This window comes from Diospyros lotus, chromosome 6 (genome assembly GCF_014633365.1).
Source record: "Diospyros lotus cultivar Yz01 chromosome 6, ASM1463336v1, whole genome shotgun sequence".
Taxonomy (NCBI): domain Eukaryota; kingdom Viridiplantae; phylum Streptophyta; class Magnoliopsida; order Ericales; family Ebenaceae; genus Diospyros; species Diospyros lotus.
The window spans coordinates 26,026,883-26,045,496 of NC_068343.1; the positions used below are offsets into that span (position 1 = coordinate 26,026,883).

Below are 18,614 nucleotides of genomic sequence, written 5' to 3' on the forward strand. Positions count from 1 at the left end.
TAGTAGCTAATATGTTATCAATTTTATAGTAGCCTTTTAATCGTTTCAATATTTACTCACTTTTGGCATTTGTTTTTGTTGTGTCATAGACAAAACCTTATTAAAAGACAAAAAAGCCTGAAAGCACAAAATAACTCTTTGGGGGCAAAAGGTATAAATTTTCCATACGCGAGGGGTCCCATGCAACAGGCAAATTAGATAACTTTGACATCTGAAAATTTTTCCTGGAAGATAATTAATTATTCATAAAGAATTTTAATTTTAAAATGATTTTGAAATATTGATATAAACAACCATCCAAAAGAAATTTCACCTACAAAGGCAAGATAAACATCATCTATAAAATATGTCATTTATGACAATTCTGATTCCAATCACATTAGGAAAAATCAATATAAGCATTAGTAACAATAATTCTAATCTTGAATTAATTTGGATTACTCCATGTCTCTTTATAATTGGGTAGACACTTATTCCTAAAGAGGCATGTCTCTAATACTAGTTTTAATGCAATCTTCATTATTTTTCATGTCTAATTTAACTATAAGAGTGTTTGTGCAAGGATCTCACCACGCACTTTATTTGTTTCTTTTTTACAGGCTCAGGCAACTTGACGACGACATTCCTAGTCAAATAAATTCATTATTGTATTCATGAAATAACAGTTTCAATTATGTGATGCATTTTAATTTTGATAAATTTAAAAATACAACATTGTATTTTGAGTACATTATAAAAATATAAGGGTCTGTTCTCTTTGTTGTTTTCAACCTGTTTTGTGTTTTGAGTTTTTCAAAACATTGAAAACGTGTTCTTTTTGTTATTTTTAAAAACGTATTTTTGAAAACAAGAAAAAAGTTTGTAAAGGAAACCCAAAACAACAAAATGTTATTTTGGGTGTTTTCAGTGAAAACATACTCAAAACATAAAAACACGAAAAACGCATGTAGCCTCCTCTCCATTCCCCCAACCCTCTGATCTCACATATCTCCTCTTTCTTTCTCACACAAGCCTTGGCCAAACACCGCAATTACCCCCCGCCATCTTCTCCGTCACCGCCACTTCCCTTCTAGACTCCTTCTCTTTCTTGTTCACTATTGCAGCGCTTGCCACTGCCATCACTACCGCCTACATCATTCACCTACGCCGTCATTCGCCTATGTCGTTATCTCTTCTAGATCCATTGCGCCTTGCTGTTCACTTACGTCATTCTCTCTTCCATATCTGCCATCCATGCCCGCCACCACCATCACTGCCCGCCACGCCCAAATTTGCCACTGTTGGTCGTTTCTTCTTTCTGCCCTTCTGCCATTTCTTCCTTCTTTCTTCTGCCATTTCTTCCGTCCACCACTGCCCTCTCCCCACACCCAAATGGTTTTTTGATTTAATTTTTCTTTACAATTATATTTTTAAAATTTTGGATAAATCAATACTTTGCTATTTTATGATTTATAATTTTGTTTTAATATTTATGTTACGAGTAATTTAAATCTCAAAATTAATGTCAGATTTTAATTTGTAGGTAAAAATAAATTTACCATGAAATTAATAGTTGAGTTAAATTAAAAATAATTTTGGAAAGTACTTTGTAATTTTAATGTATTATATATGGTTAGATTATCAATTATCTCTTATATTATATTTTAAATTTTTTAATTAAATTTATAATTTATTATTAAATGTTTACAACTTTGAATCAAATTTATTAAATAAAATATTATAAATTTTATTTAGTAAGAATGTAAATTTACTAAGAATGCAAATTTATATATAGAATGTAAATATAGTAAGAATGCAAGAGTGGAGGATGTTATAATAAAATTGAAAAATCAAATCTTATAAAGAAAAGACCATTTTCGATATTTGGGATCAGTGATCCAAAAAGATGGAGAAATTCATGAAGATGTCATGCATAGAATTAAGGCAATTTGGCTAAAATGGAGAAATGCATTGGGGGTGTTATATAATGGTAAAATCCCATTAAAACTAAAAGAAAAAATCTATAGGACAGTTATAAGACCAGTCTTATTGTATGGTTCAGAATGTTGGACAGTCAAATACCAACATGAGCAAAAGACGAGCGTAGCGGAGATGAGGATGCTAAGATGGATGTGCGGCCATACAAGAAAAGATAAAATTAGAAATGAAGTTATTCGTAATAAGGTATGAGTAGTGCCAATCGAGGAGAAGATGAGAGAGAATAGACTAAGATGGTTTTGTCACGTAAGGAGGAGACCAAGAGACGCTCATGTGAGGAGAGTTGATGAAATGGAACAATTAGTCAAAAAAAGAGGTAGAGGTAGACTCAAGAAGACTTTGAAAGAGATATTAAAGTTTGATATGAAGTGTATGGGGGTAAATGAAAATATGACAAAATACAGAAATACATAAAAATCTAGAATTCATATAGCTGACCCTACATAGTGGGATAAAGGCTGAATATGTTGTTGTTGTTGTTTTTCTCATTTAAAAATTCTTAAATTGCCACCTTGACAAATTCTCTCAACACGAGAATTAAATAATTTTAAATAAATTCTAAACTCGTCTCCATCATATATAGGTGTTCTAAATATAAATAATTCTAAATATATTTATATATAATTATATTGGTGTTTCTCTTGTCATCCTGCTCGAATCCAAAAGGAAATAACTCACTAATGTCATCCTGCTCGAATCCAAAAGAGACACGTGGAAAGCACATATCACCGCGCCAGCTGGCCTATTACTAAACAAGGATTCTCCAGGCTTCTCGGGATCGATTGTCCCGTCGAGAATCACGGGAGTAGGAGCTACCTCGAACACTTTGGAGGCGGTTACGATTATGGAATTCCTATCCATAAGATTCTGAGAAGAACGGGATAGAGATCCCGAGGATTCCAAAAGAATTCTTATCTCAGCAAGAAGATAAAAGGAAGGAGGCCAGAAGGAGGTAAGGGGTTGAACTCTGGAACACTCAAAACATTGGGGATTATTCTCTCTTAAGTTTATTCTTGTTCTGGTAATCTAACTTGAGCCTTGGAGGTCGACCAGGAGAGCAAGTCCCTGCCTCAATTGCAGGTGTTTTGGAAGAGGCAAAAGGAGGGTGATCGGCCACCGCATCATCAATTGGCGCCTACCGTGGGGACGAGGCTTTTTCTTTTCTGTCTGTTCAGTGCAACTGGTTGGGATGTTTCAAGTTGTCTTTTTTATTTCAATGACAATGAGGAGGCAGCAGTCTCGGGCGGCCGGGGGTAACCCCATTCCAGAGTCAAGCTAGCATAACCCCCCAAGGAGTTTGCTAGGAAGGGACCGTAATCCGGATGGTCCTCTTCCCCCACCTGATCAGATCGTGCTATTGGAAGGTCAGGTTCAGCGATTGACGGAGTTGCTTACTGGTTTCCTGGATTGCCAGCACCAGCAAGCCCAGCATTCTGGGACGGAAGGTAGGCAGGAACCCTCGAGGGAGGAGGAATCCTGCTCGCGGGAGGCGGAGCCTTGGAGGCACGATCCGGGTGACGGGCACCAGGAGGCAGCAGAGTCTTCTGGTATGTTGTATGCGCAGCAGTAGCAGGAAAGGAGATTACATCAGTTGGAAGAAGAGATTGCGGCCTTGAAGCCAAAGTTGGGCGAGACTCAGGGGGCAATGTTGAGTCAGCCCCTCAGCTCGAAGATCATGGCCACTATACCGTCCAATGTTGAGTCAGCCCCTCAGCTCAAGAATGCTGAGTTGCTTCTGCACCAAAGGACGTGCGGCATCGTGAGAGTAGTCGGTCAGTGGCATAGGTAGCTCCTGAGTTATATTATTATGCCTAGATGTGGGCCAAGCAATGGCAGGAGGTTGTCCTAGCCGATGATGTGGCATTAGAGCTAATACAATCGCTCACCGAGTGGTGTGAGCTGATGGTAGCAAAAAAAAAGTGGTTTAAGGAGAATCTAGGAGAAGCCGGAGTTTTTAGGGGATTAGTTAGTCATCCGAGAAGTGGCAAGATGGTAGAGAAAAGCTAATCCAAGATTAAGGTTGTATGAGTCAAGTTGACCTGTAAGAGTGAGATGCAATAACCGTGGATGGAAATTCATTGCAGTCCTGGTGTTATCCTGGTTGAGGAGGACAAGGGGAACCATCATGCATGGTTTAAGTTAGGTGCCTAATGCAAATTGAGAATGAACCTAATTTATGATGACCGAAAGGTTTTGTGCCTCTAGAGTAAGAGGCCCTGTCAAGAAATGGTGGGAATTGAAAGGTTCCAATGAAATGGAAGTTGGGCGAGTGAAAATTGGCTAGAATACCGCTACAAGGGTAGGGGGTGTAACCATGTTGGCTTGTTATGGTGAGGGACCAAAGGCTCGAGTCATCCTATAGATGCGATGCAATAAGTGATTGTGCAAATGGTAATGAGCCAATCACTTGTGCCACGCACCGTGGGTTATGATGAGGGTCGGTTAATGGTTCCAAGCCTTTAAGTAGAATGGTAGGATCCTTGACTCGCGGTAGGGTTTAATAGCCAAGGTAAGGCCTAGCATGGGTCATTATGGTAAAAGATGAAAAGGAGGCAAAGAATCGAAGAGGGTTGCTCAGTGAAGAGTTCCCTGGTATGGGTATGAGACCCCTACTAGCGAGTAGTATCGGCCTATGAGGAAGGCCAAGGTGTCTCAATGTGCTCGTGCGAAGAACTCCTTGTTGGGAGGAGGTTGTAGCTCGAGGTGAGATTGTAATGGTGTGTGCATCGCCAAGCTCGAGGTGGGCTCGGGTAGTGCACGTATGGTTGTAATGTGAAATAGCCTGGCATGGTGTTGGGTATGGTGATTATGTTTAATCGTATTGATAAATGAGGGTCGGCTGGTCAAGATAGTAGGCCATGTATGAAATGGTCGAAGTTAGCTAGGTGGGCCAAATGGTTGCTTCCCATCAAATGTTAGCCTGGTTAGTTGATCAGTAATCAGAAGTTGCAATAGGGATCAACTCAAGCTAAGCATGCATGTGATTAATGACGGTATGCCATGGTGGAATAGGTGTCAGAGTGTCTTGTGGGCAATAAAAGAGACATTACAGCTGATGATCAGTGCTAAGACGTTGTTGGCTGAACCAGCATAAAATCGTGGCCATGTGTGATTGGCAAAGGGAAACGTTGCCATGTGTGATCGGCGTAAAGTTGTGGTAGTCTGATCAGTTATGCAATGTTAGTGAGAGTTTGTTCGATTGATGGGAAAATAGGAAGTGGATTGCAAAGTGATGCTTCGAGGCAGAGAAAATCCATCTGGAGATGGACAGCGTTGTAGTAAGCATGACCAGCAACCAGTAGTGTGATTTGGCAGTAGGCCAAAGCGTTATTCAGTTGGAAAATGTCCTCGAGAGTTGGGGGACCAAAAGCCTAAGCAAAGCCTCAAGGGGGGTATAACCCGAGGTAAATGTGAGAAATGGATAGGCTATGAGATTCTCGAGCATGAAAATTTGGCATGTAGCCCGAGAATGTGATTGTCTTGGGTAGGAGAGTTTGGTAAAGTGAATTTCGAGGGCAAAATTCTTTTAAGGAGCGTGGAATGTAACACCCGGTGTTACCGGTGTTAAGAGAATAAAAAAGGAAGTGTGAAACTTCCAAAAATACCCTTGAGAATGTGTTGTATCCTTGAGAATGAGGGTGTACTATGAGAGGGGCATTTTGTCAATTTGGATAGTGAAGTCCAATAAAAAGGGTATTTTGGTAAATTGAAAATAATTCTTAGGTGAAATTAAGTATGGAAGTGAATTAAATTCTTATTTTTGTATTTATGTGGAGATATATGGGATTAATAATTCACAAAGGATATTTTGATAATTTTGGAGTAAGTTCCATAAAGGAATTTAATTATAGAATATTTGGAAAATGGAGGATATTCAATTATTTATGAAAATAATTATTTTTCCCTAAATTGGTGGATAAATATGGTGATGCCACATGGAGGGATGAGATTAGAACTTGAGAGCCAAGGTTGGTGTCTTGGAGTGACACATTGTAACGACGCGCTCCCACTTACGAGCGCCACTGGTAAATAATCGACCAGATTACTCACCTATCAAACCACATCTGAAGGGTTGGACTATGTTTCAAGGGAAACGCCCTAGGTGGGAACTAGGCTTCGTCCTTCCCTTCGCTCCACTCAAGAATCGGTCCCAACACAATCAAGAAAACACAGCGGACTGAGACCCGAAACCCAAGTGAGCTTCATCTCTCTTTAGCTCGCCCCATAGCAAGCCAGAGGTGACCCAGGCACAAGCTAGCATACAAACACTTCGCTGAGTACTGGGAATTTATGAGAACGTACCTTGCTGATCTTTACTTGGTCCGAAACTCATCTTGGCCGACTAAGCCATATCCAAAGAACCATCTCACAATCATTTATCACACTATGATGATTATCACAATTAAATACATCTAATGCTCAATATCGCTTACACTTAATTACATGAATACGTATAAAAATTTACAAGGGAATACACAACAACACATCTCAAGCAACAAATTTAATTGCCACAACAGCTTCCCGGCGCCATCCCTGCTTGCCTCTGGACTTGCAATATCTACACATGAGGTGAAACCTCATGAGTCATAAAGACTCAGTAAGGGTGCAATGCATGTAAATATGAATATAATCATGTTTATGTATGCCAAATGCATGCAAATGAGGCTAGGCTCACACATCCTCACAACCCACTAAGATTTGAGGCATCAACATATCAGCCCCCACCACTAGTCCTCCTTATGGCCACAGGTCCACTAGAGCTTGCATCACACAAGATATAACCACTACATGCCAATGCAACATAAAAACATTATCAAACACATTTACCTACTTGCAAGGCCACCTCCACACGGGGCCGTCCCTTACCTGGCTCGAAGCTTCAACTTTGCCTCGGCATGAACTCCAGCGTGAATCTCAAGTTCTTCTTGAATCACTGTCTTCCCCGGTCGAACCTAGAGGCAAACACACAAAAATCTCAACTCCATTAACCTCCGGCATTAAACCAATGCCCTCAACTACGCCGCACATCACCAAAATCATCCATTAACAAATTTCAAATAACCCCAACACAGGGTTAAATCCAGCTATTACTACATAATTCATTATCTCACATAATGAAAATAATTAGATTAATTTATCTCAATTAATTCTGGAGAAGACATCGGGAAAACGCTCACCCGGCATTGCCTCTTGAGCTGCAAATCTTGGGCCCAAATCCCATTCTCGGCCTCCAACACGCTCCTCGGGCCCCAAATTAATTTCCAGAACTTTCCCCACTTTTTCTGGAATTTTTTCGAGATTTTTCTCCATTTTTCCCTTATTTTCCAAAATTTTCATTTTTTTCTTTTCTTTTATTTTTCTTTTTCTCTTTATTTTCTTTTCCCTTCCCCTGTTCATCTTCTTCCTCCTTCGCATTCCCGCGCAACTGCTCTTCTTCCTTCTTCGCACACGGCTGCGCACAAGCAGCCACCGCCGCCTTGTTGTGCCGCCCTTCGTTACTCGTAGCACCGTCCTCGGCGGCCACCGACTGCATCTTGGCCCTCCTTGCGGGCTGCCTCCATCGCAGCAACACACGGCTGGCAGCTCCCTTGCGCGCTGCAACTCGCATCCGCCATGGCCGACCTTGGGAGCTTGCGGTTTGGCCACCCAAGTCGCATCCGGCCTAGCCAGCAGCCACATCGGCCCCTACCGAGCTCGCCAGCTACCTCGCGGCCACTCCAGCTCTGCCTAGCACACTGTTTGAGCTGCCATGGCTGCCATCGCCAACCTCCAACGCACCTAGCATCGACCTTGCTTCTAGCTGCCGTTGCTATCGACTTTAGGCTGCCTCCGTGCTGCTCGAAGCTCCACCCGGAACCGCCCCTGGCCTGCTGCAACCTGCTTCTATCATCGGCCATGGCAGTTGCTGCCATGGCCGATCGGTCCTCACACTCTCAAACTCTCTATCCCTCACTCTCGGCTGCTCTCCCGAGCAATCTCACGAAGGCTCTCAGCCCTCACTCTCCCTCTCTCTTTCTCTCTTAGTTGATTTCAAATTTTGAAATGGCAGCAAGCCCGCGGCTCTGCCTATAATTACATGCGCCTATATATATATAAATACATATATAAATTATTTAGACACTTAATCCTCCAATTTCTCAATTATTTTACTTTTAAGAATCATTAATCCCACTCAAGGAATTTGTTAATTGCACTTGGCCCCTTCAAGGCTTAATTAAATTATCATCAAGCCACATCACATGTTGATTTATCAAAATTAATAGCCGACCGCTACTCGAAAATACCGACTTCGTCCCTGTGCCTTCACAGGACCTTTATTCGACCCGAAAATACTTAAGAGTTGCCTTACTCAGAAAACCGAACCACCCTTAGGGTCCCCTCAGCTTCCAGGAGGTTCCCTCCGACTATTCGGTATTGGCACTCACTCGGGCTTATACAAAATTTATTTCGAAAATTATTCCCGATTGGACTGGTTCCAGCGTCATTAATCTCATCTCGAGACGCTCATCAATCTCTTTCCCTCTTCCCTGGACATCCAAGTCCCGAGGCACTCCCAGTCGTCAATTCGGTAATTTTATTAATTAATTACTCGAAATTGACCTTTGGCCTTCCCAGACCACCCAAGGTCCTGCCAAATTAATAAAAATCTATTTATTTTCAATACCATGTAATACCGGGTATTACATTCCACCCTCCTTAAAGAATTTCGTCCTCGAAATTCACTTTTCCTTTATCTCTTGCCCAAGATAATCACATTCTCTGGCTATTCTCCGAACCTCTTGCTCGAGAATCTCGTAGCCGAACCATTTCTTAGCCTTCACCTTGGGTTATTCCCACCTCAAGGCTTCATTTAGGTATTTGGTCCTCCACATCTCGAGGACGTTCACCAACCGAATATCGCCTTGGCCTCCCGCCAAACGGCACCACTAGTCGCTGGTCATGCTTACTGTAACGACATTCATCTCCAAATGAATTTTCTCTGCCTCGAAGCATCAATTTGTAGGTTTACTTCCCATTTCCCTTTCTGCATCACCCGAAACAACTCTCACAAACATTGCATTACTGATCAGTCTACCACGATTTTACGCCGATCACACATGGCAACGTTCCCACTGCCAATCACACATGGCCACGATTTTACGCTGGTCCAACCAGCACGTCTTAGCACTGATCATCAGCTGCAATGTTTCTTTTAGTGCCCACAAGACACCCAGACACCCATTTATCATAGCATACCGCCATTAATCACACGCATGCGAAGATTGAGTCGATCTTCATGGCAACCTCTCATTACCGATCAACTAATCCTGCTATCACTGCGCGGGAAGCGACCATTTGGCCCACCCAGCCAACTTCGACCATTTCATACATAGTCTTCTACTTTGACCAGCCGACCCTCATTTATCGATATGGTTACGCAAAATCGATATACCTAACACCATGTCAGGTAATTATACATTTCAACCATACGTGCATTACCCGAGTCCAACTCGAGCTTGACGATACATGCACCATTACCATCTCACCTCGAGCTTAATCATACTCGGGTCACAACCTTCTCCCAACCAGGAGCTCTTCGCATAAGCACACAGAGGTACTTAGGCCTTCTTATTAGCCGATATCACACGCTAGTAGGGGTTTCATACCCATAACAGGGAACTTTTCACTGAGCAACCCCCTACACATCTTCACTTCATTTTGGCCTTCACAATCATGCCCCATGCCGGGCCTTACCTTGGCTGTTAAACCCTACCGCGAGTCAAGGATCCTACCACTTTGCTTAAGGTTGCGGAACCATTAATCGACCCTCGTCATCACCCACAGTGCGTGGCACAAGTGATTGATTTATTACCATCTGTACAACCCCTTATTGCAACGCACCCGTAGGATGACTCGTGCCTTTGGTCTGCATCACAACAACTAACATGGTAACACCCCCACTCTTGTAGCGGTCTTCTATCCAAATTTACTCGCCCCGCTTCAATCTCATTGGGACTTTTTAAATCTCACATTTCTCAACAAGCCTCTTACCCTTGAGGCACGAAAGTTTCAGCCATCCTACATCAGGTTCATTCTCAACCCGCAATAGACACCTGATTTAAACCATGCATAATGGTTCTCTTTGTTCCTTCTCGGCAAGGACAATCACCTTAACAGTAACGAATTTCTCTCCACGGTCATTTCTTCTCAAATTTCACAGGCACCAGCCTTCATGGCCATTCACACTTGGCTTCGAGGCCTTACCATGCAAAATGGTTATCTTTGACCTTCCTGACATCTTTTCCCTAGCAGCGACGATGACACTACCATGCCATCTCAAAAGACTCGCTGCTCCATGAATCTTCACTGCTCAACGCAACCGGCATGACCCCACTCTTAAGCCGCCTTCCTCATCACTTTGCTATGCTTATAGCAGCTAGCTAATTCCCTGAGAGACTCTGGCTTCTCCCAGACCTCTTATAACTTTTGCTTCAATCAGCTCACACCTCAGTGAGAGTCCACATTGGCTCTAATGCCATCATTATCAGCTAAGACGACCTCTTGCCATCGCATAGCGCCACATCCAATCGCAACCGCGACTCATGAGCCACCCAAGCCATTGACCGACTACTCTCACGATGCCCCACGACCCTGGCCAACCGCTGCATTGCTGCTGCCGCTACCACCGGTCGGCGTCTTCGGTCGCCATCGGCTACCCCTAACTGATCGCCAATCAACTCCACTGGTTGATTTCCTTTCACAATCCTTAACCTTTAGCCATGAGGTTAACCTTTCATCAATTGCCCACACATCACGGTATCTCTAGCTGTATAGCACTCACAGCTACCAGGTGATTGTTGGAAATGTATGCCCTAAAGACACGTTTTGTTTAATTTATGGTAATGATGTTTCTTTTATTCAGTTTATGGCACATATATTATTTGCATTTAATTGTTGGAAAGGTGTCCATGCTATTAAGTAAGTGATTCATGTGATGGGTCGTTCTTCACAGTTAGGCATGAATCATGGGTACTTAATAAGCAAGAAAATATAACTCTTGATCTTTTGATAGAACTGGGCATTCTATCATGATAAGATCATTGTGCAATAGATCCTAATGGAGGATGGCTTGCCTTAGCCAGTAAACAGTCCGTTTACTCTAATTGTACAAGCGCATTTGGAATGCGTAGAGTGGACCTGTGATAGAAGCTAATGACAAAGTACTAATTATCATGGAGCTAGTCTATCACTGCTACTACGTGGACGAGTACTCTAATACTTGAGTATTAGTTGGTGGTCTAGTGAACCTAGAGCTATATTCTTAGATTCATTGTAGGTGAGGTCTATCAAAGATCAATATCCTTTTGAGTTGGGAGTATGGTTTCTAATTAGCTAAGACAGACTAATACAAGATAGTTTCTGTGATTCACCCCCTTGTGATTGTCCAAGAATAATCGAATAATCCAGGGCCCTGGGAACGTGACTTAAGAGTGTGTGCTTCTGGGTAGCTCCCAGTGATAAGCAAGTACATTCGAGTAGTCACGGATTATTGGACTAGTGATCTAAGGATGGTAGAAGTCATTTAGAAAGGTGTTAGTACATTATTCCTTTCTAAATGATGGGTGTTACGCAGAGGGGTATTTTCGTCATTACACTAGTAGGTCAAAGACATGGCATATGCAAAATTATTCGTGGGGTCAGTGTTACCATATGGTGATAGTTGGAACACTTAGAATGACAAAATATAGCTACTAGGTAGCAGGGATATTTTGGTCATTTTAGTAGCCGTGAATAATTTGTCTTTTGGTCCCCGGGGTAGCTCGATGTAACTCATGTATTTTTTAATACATTTGGCTTGTTGGATGAATTACATTGAGAGAGAATTATTTTATTCAGAATGGTCCATTGGGCTAGAATAAAATAATAGTTCATTAGGGTTTTTAATTAATTAATTGGGCTAACCCAATTAGAAAATTAATTAAAAGATCTTGGCCCATTAGGGTTTGGCCCACTAGGGTTTTAACCCTAGGGTTCTCCCTATATATATCTCTCTTTAGTTGTTTTTTCATCCAAGTCGTTTTTCATTCTTCTTCACCGAAGAGAGGCCACGAGTTCGAGCCATACTCCGGAAGATCGAAAGGGTGCGTTTGAGTTCTGATGCGACGGAGCCGAAGGCTAGCAGGACAGCCGTCGTCTCCATCACGCGAAGAAGCTCCCATCGCTCCATTCCGTCCGGTAATCCGCCGCAAAAGTAAGTCTCCTAGATTCTTAACAATACGAGGAACGATTTTGATTTTAAAACGCTTCCGTTGCATGCTTTGTTTCCTCGTTCATGATCCTTCAGTGATTTCATCACCTAAACACCATTCCTGGGGACCAATCTCGTCCCAATTTTTTTTTTTTTTTTTCGAGCTCTCTTCACCCATTGGTGACATCTTAATTTTTGCCCTCACCTTCCATCTAATTGACTCGATTAGCTCTAGCCGGATCTCCCAGCTCATAATCAATGCAACCTTCCTCCAGGCACTACACTTGTAATCCTCGACTATGACTTCGATTTTAAACTCCACCCACTGGAAATCACCCCTACCATTCCTGTGGAACTCGCACTTCCATGCGATGCCGTAGGACTCCTCTTCCCACTCAGGCACTTACCATTACGCTAGCTTTCCCCGGGTGATCCCTCCTGTTAAAGTTGTAGTGCCTTAGGAAGTCCATCTAGTATTGTGGCCCCATACCCAACCTTTTCTTGGAAGAACATCCCAAGTTCTACCTAAGCCACATTTCAACACTGCCATCTATAACTCTCGCTACAGAGTAGCACTTCTTCAAGTGGCACAACTTTGCCTTGACCAACCGTCTTTTATCACGTTGGATCTCTTTCTCAAATTTCGCCTGATCTAACCACCAGGACCCGCTGAATCTTTTAGTACACGGTCAATCCGTAAGGCTTTACATCACGGCCCTCGAGCCTCACGCTCCTATCATTGCCATCAAGTGCTTCCACCTGGAAACTAATCCCGTGTCATCAACCGGAAATCCATCCAGTGCTTCATGAGGATACTTCCTCATTTTCGCATCGACACATTAGAACTAACTTTAGACTGTGCAATCACGAGCCTTCATAGATTTCAAACCGTGCCTTATCCACTTGCTTAGCCTGCCACAGCTCACCTCACAGATTAGAGATCCCCTTACTCGAAGCCTTTTACATGCTTCAATAATATCTCATGGTTGGCTTCCAACTCGTAAGTCTCGGCCTCTACGGCACTTACGTAACATTCTAAAGCCATTTACCGGCTCCACAAATCGACACATCTTCTTGCATCACCGCAAGGTCACACGGGTCTCTCATCTCAGCTTACCCGATCAACTTCGATCAAATTTAACCACAACTACATTAGCATCCTTTAGCAAGGAGCATCGCCACGCATCTTGTTTTCACACCACAAGGTATCACCCCCTCGTTTCATAAATCTTCTTACTGCCTTGACACCAAAAGCACTACCATGATTTTAAACCCTCACGGAAATTTAAGTTTGGCCCAGGCATAACCTACAGCATACCCCAGGTCTTCGGCGTCTAACCGTCTCCACCGTAGACAAGTTACTCCACATAGAGGGCTGCAGTCCCTCTCGTGAACTAACCGTCTATATCCAGTGGTCCTTAGCATTAGACCCGTCAACGATAGGTATCAACCGTAGCGTTATTCCCAAGCTATACCCGTTTCTTTTCCTCAGGTTTCTTCCTCAAACATCTCGAAGTGCTACAACACCCAAACATTCGTCAAACCACTTCGACACTACTTATCGTAATAAAGGGCTTAACCCTTGACTCGGGTGCAACGCCCTAATCGCATTTCACAAATCTTTAGCCCCTGACCATCTGCATAATCACTGTGTTGCCCTGTGCTTTAGGTGAGCCAACACCTGGTCACCATCACCGTGTCACTCTCATACATTGGCCCAACACTGGTTCCCCATTGTGTCGTCCTGTGCTTCAGAGAGTTAACACCCAATCATTATTGCCGTGTGGCTCCCTTACACTGGCCCAACAACAGTTTCCGACAGCATGGCTCAGGTCCCACTCTGATCTGTTTCGCACCCCGTAGTGTGACTTTCAGCCTTTCTGTCACACCTCTGATATCGAACTTTACATGACTACCTTGCCACGCTCGCAGCCACTATTCTTACCAGGCGTCCTACTTGACAACAATCTATCGGATCATTACCGCGTTCACGATTCTTCCTTAGGACTACTCTAGATGTCCTATCCTTTACAGGAGATTCTTGGTCTCACCTGACCAAATTTCCTAGGGTGCTGCTCCAAATCTTCGGCATTTGACCGTCACTTGCAGTTCACTAAATTGCTCAGGCCTATGGGCCACTTGCCCTCAACGTGAGCCAACTCATTAGTCCTCTGCCACACGGTCCATAGCATCAGATCCGTCACATCGAGCCTTGCACCCTTAGCATCAAGGCTACTTAAAGCCTCCCCGAGCTACGATGGTTCCACCACCATCTTACCAAGCCATCTCACTTGATTATCCTTGCCTTGATAATCTCAAGCTTACACCATGAGTCTCGCTCCTCAAGACTCTACATCTCTTATCGCTTAAGAGGCTCTCAAACAACAACCAACATGTTGAACCTATCTCGAGCTCCGGTACTCATAACCATCGTACTCCTACCATTACCCTTCAGGTAAATTGAGACCTCTCGTCTCTCCTTGCACACCCATAGTGCATTCAGTCACGACACCCAGCTTGGCTTTCCAACAGGCCTCTCTCAGGCTCCCATGACTTGGAATATAAAATTCGGGGCCTTTACATTGCTTAGCATGCCCCTGTCCACTTGGCATCCGTAGTTGGCATTTCCATTGCTCTCATAGCCTACGGATGTCCTGTTGCCACAATTCACTACCCTCGGCCCACACACTGCTCATACCCTTCATTGGGTGACCTCCATGTCTCCCATCAAGGGTCTCGAGACCTTAGGTGTCATCACGACCCCAGGCATCATAATGAGGGTCTATTCACCTCTCATCTCCCGACCTTAGGCGTCCCACTAGACCCCAAGCGTCATAATGAGAGTTTTGATTGGCCCCTCATCCATCGATCACATGAACGGTCACTTGGCCTTACTCAATCAGGACTTCAAACCCAATGGCTCTCACGCGCATATCAACACATGACCAACTCTTTAATACCCAATCTGGATTCCCCTAAATTCCAGCTCGACTCACTTGGGACTTCCATCTCGTGCAAACACCCACTAGGGTCCACTTGCCACACGCCTATCATTCCCAAGGATAGACCTCGTCTCATCGTGAAACCAACTAAGGTCCACTTATACCCTAGGCACATCCCCTCTGGGATTATCATAACAATACGATCATGTCGCATCACATTTGTCTAGCATCCCGACTCTCCTCAGAGTCGTTCCGGATTTTTCTTACGCCATGCCTTCACTGGCCATGACACACAACTGCATTACATGCATACTTCCCACAGAGCTTTTCTGCAAGCAACCTTATTCCTAGTAGCTCGTCACATCGCCTGATGTCGAATCTTTTCCTTGGGCCTCGAGCTAACACCCACTTTAGCTCATTTTATCTCGAGCGTACAGGCCTTACTGCACCACTTCCAAGGCATAACTCTATTCCCTCGAACATGCTCGGCAAATCCCTAGCATAGGGACAGTCCACTAATCCCCTGCCGAACTAGTCATGCTTCGGCTTCGTGTCCCCACACGAGCCTCAACACTTCAATCTCAAGGAGTTCCCATTGTTTAAACACTTCATATCCTTGAAATGCCACATTCGAGTTCTCTTGACACTAACACCCACACTCGGGTTTTTGGTTCCTCATTGCTCAACTCGTATACCTCTCACAGGTATATCTTCTCAATCCAGGGTATTTTCTCATCCCAAAAACAGGAATATCCAAACAGGCCATTGCAGGCCTCAATGACTTGACCCAATCCCTTAGGGTCCTCGGTCCACTTGTCCAACTTTCAAGGTTATCGGACCAACCTTACATTGAAATCTCAAAATTTCAAATCAATTGTTCTCGACCCCAACTCAGCAGTTAAGACATTCCGACTTACATTCAATCATGCCAGACATCCTCTATTCCAAAACCCTGGCAATTACTCACATTAATCACTTAACCGACCACACTTAACACTTAAGCACGCTAGCCTTCCCCACTTATACAGCTAGCCATGCTCTGATACCAACTGTAACGACGCGCTCCCACTTACGAGCGCCACTGGTAAATAATCGACCAGATTACTCACCTATCAAACCACATCTGAAGGGTTGGACTATGTTTCAAGGGAAACGCCCTAGGTGGGAACTAGGCTTCGTCCTTCCCTTCGCTCCACTCAAGAATCGGTCCCAACACAATCAAGAAAACACAGCGGACTGAAACCCGAAACCCGAGTGAGCTTCATCTCTCTTTAGCTCGCCCCATAGCAAGCCAGAGGTGACCCAGGCACAAGCTAGCATACAAACACTTCGCTGAGTACTGGGAATTTATGAGAACGTACCTTGCTGATCTTTACTTGGTCCGAAACTCATCTTGGCCGACTAAGCCATATCCAAAGAACCATCTCACAATCATTTATCACACTATGATGATTATCACAATTAAATACATCTAATGCTCAATATCGCTTACACTCAATTACATGAATACATATAAAAATTTACAAGGGAATACACAACAACACATCTCAAGCAACAAATTTAATTGCCACAACAGCTTCCCGGCGCCATCCCTGCTTGCCTCTGGACTTGTAATATCTACACATGAGGTGAAACCTCTTGAGTCATAAAGACTCAGTAAGGGTGCAATGCATGTAAATATGAATATAATCATGTTTATGTATGCCAAATGCATGCAAATGAGGCTAGGCTCACACATCCTCACAACCCACTAAGATTTGAGGCATCAACCTATCAGCCCCCACCACTAGTCCTCCTTATGGCCACAGGTCCACTAGAGCTTGCATCACACAAGATATAACCACTACATGCCAATGCAACATAAAAACATTATCAAACACATTTACCTACTTGCAAGGCCACCTCCACATGGAGCCGTCCCTTACCTAGCTCGAAGCTTCAACTTTGCCTCGGCACGAACTCCAGCGTGAATCTCAAGTTCTTCTTGAATCACTGTCTTCCCCGGTCGAACCTAGAGGCAAACACACAAAAATCTCAACTCCATTAACCTCCGGCATTAAACCAATGCCCTCAACTATGCCGCACATCACCAAAATCATCCATTAACAAATTTCAAATAACCCCAACACAGGGTGAAATCCAGCTATTACTACATAATTCATTATCTCACATAATGAAAATAATTAGATTAATTTACCTCAATTAATTCTGGAGAAGACATCGGGAAAACGCTCACCCGGCATTGCCTCTTGAGCTGCAAATCTTGGGCCCAAATCCCATTCTCGGCCTCCAACACGCTCCTCGGGCCCCAAATTAATTTCCAGAACTTTCCCCACTTTTTCTGGAATTTTTTCGGGATTTTTCTCCATTTTTCCCTTATTTTCCAAAATTTTCATTTTTTTCTTTTCTTTTATTTTTCTTTTTCTCTTTATTTTCTTTTCCCTTCCCCTGTTCATCTTCTTCCTCCTTCGCATTCCCGCGCAACTGCTCTTCTTCCTTCTTCGCGCACGGCTGCGCACAAGCAGCCACCGCCGCCTTGTTGTGCCGCCCTTCGTTGCTCGTAGCACCGTCCTCGGCGGCCACCGACTGCATCGTGGCCCTCCTTGCGGGCTGCCTCCATTGCAGCAACACACGGCTGGCAGCTCCCTTGCGCGCTGCAACTCGCATCCGCCATGGCCGACCTTGGGAGCTTGCGGTTTGGCCACCCAAGTCGCATCCGGCCTAGCCAGCAGCCACATCGGCCCCTACCGAGCTCGCCAGCTACCTCGCGGCCACTCCAGCTCTGCCTAGCACACTATTTGAGCTGCCATGGCTGCCATCGCCAACCTCCAACGCACCTAGCATCGACCTTGCTTCTAGCTGCCGTTGCTGTCGACTTTAGGCTGCCTCCGTGCTGCTCGAAGCTCCACCCGAAACCGCCCCTGGCCTGCTGCAACCTGCTTCTATCATCGGCCATGGCAGTTGCTGCCATGGCCGATCGGTCCTCACACTCTCAAACTCTCTATCCCTCACTCTCGGCTGCTCTCCCGAGCAATCTCACGAAGGCTCTCAGCCCTCACTCTCCCTCTCTCTTTCTCTCTTAGTTGATTTCAAATTTTGAAATGGCAGCAAGCTCGCGGCTCTGCCTATAATTACATGCGCCTATATATATATAAATACATATATAAATTATTTAGACACTTAATCCTCCAATTTCTCAATTATTTTACTTCTAAGAATCATTAATCCCACTCAAGGAATTTGTTAATTGCACTTGGCCCCTTCAAGGCTTAATTAAATTATCATCAAGCCACACCACATGTTGATTTATCAAAATTAATAGCCGACCGTTACTCGAAAATACCGACTTCGTCCCTGTGCCTTCACGGGACCTTTATTCGACCCGAAAACACTTAAGAGTTGCCTTACTCAGAAAACCGAACCACCCTTAGGGTCCCCTCAGCTTCCAGGAGTTCCCCTCCGACTAT

The 18,614-nt window shown here is 44.0% G+C and overlaps 1 long non-coding RNA gene across 1 annotated transcript; it reads right to left on the minus strand.

Moving 5' to 3' along the window:
• Nucleotides 1-6,167: 6,167 nt before the first annotated feature.
• Nucleotides 6,168-18,253, minus strand: LOC127805012 (uncharacterized). Its single transcript, XR_008023794.1, has 3 exons — nt 17,345-18,253; nt 17,073-17,158; nt 6,168-6,535 (listed from the first exon to the last, which is right to left on the minus strand). It is a non-coding gene; the product is annotated as an uncharacterized LOC127805012 (long non-coding RNA).
• Nucleotides 18,254-18,614: the final 361 nt, after the last annotated feature.